At 44.7% G+C, this 6,355-nt stretch overlaps 1 pseudogene; it reads left to right on the forward strand.

The window, feature by feature from the left end:
- The first annotated feature begins 452 nt into the window (after window positions 1-452).
- LOC114217850 (ubiquitin-ribosomal protein eL40 fusion protein pseudogene) lies at window positions 453-5,823 on the forward strand (annotated as a pseudogene).
- Window positions 5,824-6,355: the final 532 nt, after the last annotated feature.

The raw sequence follows: 6,355 nt of genomic DNA on the forward strand, positions 1-6,355 counted from the left end.
AATACAAAGGCTGAAGGCAGGAAATGCACCAAGAGGGACATGTACAAAAGTTGTCCATTACTGCTGAAATATAACTGAGCTTAGAGACATTAGTTTCTGGTTCCAAACTAGTTCTAGGCAGATGTCCATTCTTAATTCTAGCCCTAGGGGTTGGGAAATGTGGCAACAGTATTAGGAGATAGAACAACATTATGCCCACATGTCAAGGGGACACTGGAGCACATAGGAAGGAAAATGTGCATTCTGAAAACTTTCAAAGTTATTAGGAGGCTCAACTACCATCGCTACAAATTCCGTCATGTAGATGTAATCATCTTCCCTAAATTCCATCCTGGCTTCCTGTGCCCTTTGGGCAGAGGCAAGCTACATTTTTCCTCTTCCTACCTGCAGCGTACCCCCTACTACTTTGTGTTCACTTTCAACTTCACTTTCCTCATCTCAGTGTCATTAGGATGAGCAACAGAAACAGGCGACCCTTCTGTTTGCAGGATGAGGATGATTGTGTCAGTAGAGGCCATTTGCAGTCCATCAGAGGGCAGGTATGTTATCTCCATTCTGCGAAGATTATACCAGATACATAATCACCAGCACTCCCTATCTCGATATGGTCAGTTAATAACTGTCTTTCCAAAGACCTCAACCAATTCAGGAGCTGTTGCCTTGCAGAAGGTTTTCACCACTAAAATTGCTCTTAGAGATAGTGGGGGAAAAGAACCAAATTAAGTCACTTCCCTCCTACCCTTTTGCTACCTACTTGGAAATCATTAGTACAAATGATAGTTAGCCTAGCAATAGCAATGCAATCCAAACAAGCACATCCATCTCAGTGAGCTATGTCGCTGGCGTGGGTATTCCACTGGCTGCTAACAGTGACACACATTAATGGCTCCAGGAGCAGGATCAGCACAGCATTGCTAGTGCTGTAATGCAGGCAGAAATGATAGATAGGAAAGTCTTTCCTCCAAATCCAAAGAAGAAGGGGGGAAATGCAAGTCACTTGGCAGCAGGTCTCCCAGGGAAGCTGTTCTAAAGTAGCAGCCTTCCTAAACTGGACAGAAGAAGAGGCTGAAGGAAAACAAGTTCCTGCTTCCGGGTCCCTGAGTAATTTTCTGTTGAATTCAATGGAATGTGACCTTAGTCCTGAACAAACTAAAGATCACCACCACGTGGAGTTGGGGGCAGGATGGCAGGCTCGGGACGGAGCTAGGCTTTTATTCTGAAAACTTTCCTCCAGTCCCTATGTTGGTTTTTACTGAAAAACACACTGAAAATGAAAATTAAAAACAACAACAGCAACAACAACAAAAAAAAACCCACCCACGGCTTTCTACCACATCACAACTGTAGCTTGAACATGTGGCCTGAGAACCAGCAGCTGTCCAGAAAGGGGCTTTCAGGCCTTTCTTAAAAGAAATCCCCCTTAGACTTCTAGAGAGTCCCAAATGGATTCCTTGGGACCCTCTATAGAGGAACAATGGCATTACTTGGCCAAGATTACCCAATGATCTAGTGCCCTCAGGCTTTGTGGGGTTCTGAGCCAGCAGCAGGTGTTCGGGAAATACTTGCTGACCATATGAAGAAGTCTACCCCAGATTTTTATCCACGTGGTCCTGCCTAGTCCATCAGATTACAGTCTGCTCCTATCCTTGAGCCATGTCCAGAGAAGGAAAAAGACGAATTTGTGATGGGTCTGGTGGTGAGAGGCCACGGAGTTCAGGGAACAGAGGGAAGGAGGAGAGGAGGGCTTGGGGTAATGAAGTGCAGCTTGGGGGCCTCAGGCACCTGTCAGAAGAGGAAAATGGACTGACAGTGGTGGGGGTGGATAACAAAGACAAAGGTGTCTGCCTGAAAACCTCAGAAGGCGACCTGGGGGCCCTTCTCTTCTGGGGAGGAATGAGAATTCAGCCCCATCCTCTGATGTTTCTCTTTTCTGTTGCCTCTTCCCCGAGTCTCCAAGGGAAGCAGACTGTGTTTGTTTATTGTGCACAGCACTGCAATACACAAACAGATTGACATAAATTTATGCCAGTCTTTCTTGTTTAAAAACATGAATTATTCAAGAAATATTACAATATTAATTAGAAATCATTAAAATACGAGTGTTGGGGGAGGGAGGAACGAGATGGTGCATTAGCAAAATCGCATTTAGCCCAAACATAAAGTGTGCCAAAGCCACTTAATCATTGTTTTGATAGTCAAAATACCATAACACCAGCTTCACAGAACGGGGGAAAGGAAGGCTCTTGGAAGCCTCTGCTTCCCATTATTATTGGTGAGATTAATTATTTATGGAGCTCCAGCAGTGTACTGGGTGCTCCAGAAGACACAAATAAGAAGAGGTTTCTGCCCGAAGGGCATAGGAGAGAAATCAGAGCGGCACCAAGTTCTGACACACACACCCAGCCAGTGATTAATGATCAAGAGGACGAGGGGCTTTTGCTTTGACTTTTCAGTTTGCTCAGTGTTTTGAGCTTTCAGCTTTCAGAGGAATCACAAAGTGAATGTTGTTACTAAAGAAGGCCACAGAAGATGTAAGCCATCGGGAGCCCTGTGAGTGAGAGAAATAGATAAACCCGGAAGGTCAGTGTCCCATTTACAAAATACGGAGGGCGGCAAAAAAGAACCAGGATATTGAAAGGCATTCACTGTATTGAGTGATCTGGGTCTGGAGGATTCACTGGTGATGGTGATTATTTCATACCACAAACTACAATTGTGACACAAAATGCAAACTGTAAAGTTTACAACACTGGTGACTGTGTATTATACTAAATACGAATACAATGTTGACACTGACATATGGTGATTGTTTAAAAAGGGACCTCTGTGATTGATACAACAGCGCGTGTGAAAAGGCAAGACCAGGAAACACAATGAGTCAGTTTATCTCAGTCCTAAGAGGGGCCATCTCGACAAATGAATTAACTATTTCCTGGTGGTAGGGTATCCTTCCAAGGCTGTGGCAGTGGGACACAAATAGAATCCTCGTGACCTTAATTGATTACAATAGCTTCCACTCAGCACCAGAAGAGGTGAATCAGTGAGCAAGTGATTATCACACCCTGCAAGATGCGGGCAGGAAAGAGTGAAAGCAGGCTTGCAGAGAGCCAGGATTGGAAACGAGTTCATCCCCTTGCCCCATTTAGCTTAGTTCATGCCCAGCAACGGGTTGTGGTCATGCCTGAGCACCACCAGCACTGACTTTAAGGTGTGGAGATGGGCATGATCGAAGGAACCATGGAATCTTTCAGTCACACCCAAATTGACAAGATCTTAGAACCCGCCAAGGACAGTCAGGCTATGCTGTCTCTCCCTTGATTAGAAGAAGAGCCTATTCCGTTGCATGATAAAGAGCACCTAGTCTCGGGCTCCTGGTCTCCACAGCGAGAACTTTGTCTTATTCCCTCCCCATCCCCATCCCAGATCAATTTCCACCTATGAAGCTCTTATGGCTGGAGTACAGAGTCAGGAAATCAAACGGGGCTAATAGAAACATGCAGTAGCTGAAGGAGGAGGAGTGAATCCAGACACCAGGAAAGGCAAGACGAACCCAGAAAAGCCAGTCTCAAATACAAGTTGAGAATCTAGACACACAGCGGTTCAAAGTCTTGGGAACAGTCATAATCACAAAGGAAGAGACGAGTGAATTCTCCAGGGCCTGCTCCAACTGGCTTTTCATTTCTTTTCTCAATTCTCGGGGGTGTTTCCTCTCACAGAGTGCCCTTAGTTGCTGAGGGAGCTTCTGACAGACTGCGCAGGCCCCGGGATGCTCAATAAATATTTGTGGGGTGAATGACTCAATGATTTTAATTTCGGTTCAAGACCATCTAGGCACCAGCAGATGTTCAGGGAATCTAAATTAATGTACTTCCCACTCGACATATATAAATTGACCGATATTACTAACAGGATGTGGAGACAGGGGTTGGAACAAATGTGACTATTTATAAAAATCAAAGCTAAGTGAGGCAGTTATAGAACCTTAGAAGTTGGGTAGTTTTCCAGACTCATTAGGCAGCCTCCAAACAACAATTGGCTTGTAGCATTTGCATCGGTTCCTCACATATTGGCCAGTATTGCCGTATGTCCCTTCTGGTACTGACCCTGTTCTTTTTCTCGTGCATTGAAACCCTCTTTCTCTCCACTCTGCTAAGACAAGAGAGAATCTGTCTTCAATCACTCTGAGTTCAGGTACAAATATTATTAACTAACTCTCTTTTCGTCTCTCTCAAAATATGCACACACACAAACACATACACACACAAAAACACCTTGTATTCAAAAGGGGAGGTTAGTATATTAACTTTTTCATTAGATCCACTTATTATTTTTTTAGGAATGTTAACTTCTAGGAGTGGGAAAAAGAGCTATTTTTAAGGCTGCAATAATAGCTGTAATAATAGACCAGAAAAACAACCGGCAGAATAAAATAAAGGTCCAAATCCATTTGGAAGAGAATATAAGTATAATGGGATACTTGACCCCACAAACCTGACCTCAATAGCTGATCAAAAACATTGTGCTTTCCAAATAATCAGGATGCAATTTAATATGGTAGTAACTGCCCAGGTTACAAGATCAACTGTCACAGTCTGAATTTCCTTGAGTTCATGTTTACAAGCTCTGAATACCTCTGCAGAATAAAAAGCTCAAGAAAAGCATACCTCCACTTGAAGAAAAGAACTTACCAAATGCTTCTCGATTCATTTATTAACTCATTGGGCATCCAGGTTGAATTCAAGTTCACCCTTCTAAGGCTCTGTTTCTGCTACCAAAGCAGAGTACAGGGGAGAAGCAGGAACAATAATGACAAAACTTGACTCAGATGGTCATGCTCCAGTTAACATTATGGACTAAAACTCTCGTCCCATACCTATATCCTCTGGAATGTAATGTAGGCCAAAGAGAAGTGTGACATCTCTCAAAAGGGAAATTTTAAGATGAGTAGAAATATGCTTGTACACCACATATACACACACTCGGCACCATCTTCTTCATGAATATAAAACACTCTTAAAAGTTAGGGTTTACTTGAAACTGTCTAGGCATGCTCCTGACTGATTCATTAGAAACTTCTGGGATCCAGTGGGATCTTCTGGGGAAAGGAAACATATCCCAAAGTACCCTGCCCATCAGTGGAAGTAGGGGTGAGCCTACTTGAACTTGAGAATCCTCAGAGTCACCGTCACAACATGCCTCTGAGAATACAGGTGGTGCTCTCGGGCCCTGCAGATCCCAGAGCAAAATCAAGAGGGAGGGCTGCTGTGTGGGGGCCAGAAGGCCCGCCCTGGGCTGTGTACTTCTTACTTTTTTATTAAAAACAAAACAAAACACTCTTCAACAAGGAGGCCTGGTGGTTTGGTGGCAGTGGCCTGGTCGCAGGCTCAGAAATACAGATCTTTGTGAAGACCCTGAGGGGCAAGACCAGCACCCTTGAGGTTGAGCCCAATGACACCACTGAGACCGTCAAAGCCAAAATCCAAGACAAAGGGGGCATCCTGCCTGACCAGCAGCATCTGATCTTTGCAGGCAAACAGCTGTAGGATGGCCGAGCTCTCTCAGACTACAGTAGCCAGAAAGAGTCCACCCTACACCTGGTGCTTCGCCTCTGGAGTGGCATCATCGAGCCTTCCCTCCGCCAGCTGGCCATGAAATAACAACTGCTGTGAGATGATCTGTGGCAAATGTTATGCTCACCTGCACCCCCACACTCTCACCTACCACAAGAAGCACAGCCGCACCAACAGCCTGCACCCCAAGAAGAAGGTCAAATCAGGCCCCTCCACTGGCCCTTCCTCGCCTGCAGGGGGGCCTCTGGACTGAGCCCCAGGGCCCTGGGGCCTCCACAGAGTTTCCTTTTCATTGAAATCAACCAACCAACCAACTTCAGGAAATGCGCATCTTGCCTGTTGCAAAGGTTCTTACCTGTAGCACAGAGCTTCAGTCAATCCTGGCCTCAATGCAAACCCACAGTGTCCCATCCATGTCTAGACAATGACACCATGAGGATTTTCTATCATTCTCCTCCAGCCATTCTTCCACTTTCCCGCAACATTCTCAATACATAGACTTCTAAATGTTAAAGAGTCCGGATAATGATAATTAGAAATAGGGTATACCATAACATAAACTGACATAGTCAAAAGTTGACAGGATGCCTGTATTTAAATGTGTCAAAACTGTAGCAAGAGGTGGTTCTTTTCACTCTGTCATCCTATGAAAAAAATGCTCCAGAGTGACCACCCACAGATGTCTTTAGATGTCTCATCATCCTTAATTCTTCCCTTTGGAAGACTAGCATGATGGTAACTTCTCCAACCTTCTGGATTGAGATTGGGATACTTTATATTCTGTC

This window comes from Eumetopias jubatus, unplaced genomic scaffold (genome assembly GCF_037043125.1).
Source record: "Eumetopias jubatus isolate StellerSeaLion01/CBP00866 unplaced genomic scaffold, mEumJub1_p1.0 scaffold_7, whole genome shotgun sequence".
Taxonomy (NCBI): domain Eukaryota; kingdom Metazoa; phylum Chordata; class Mammalia; order Carnivora; family Otariidae; genus Eumetopias; species Eumetopias jubatus.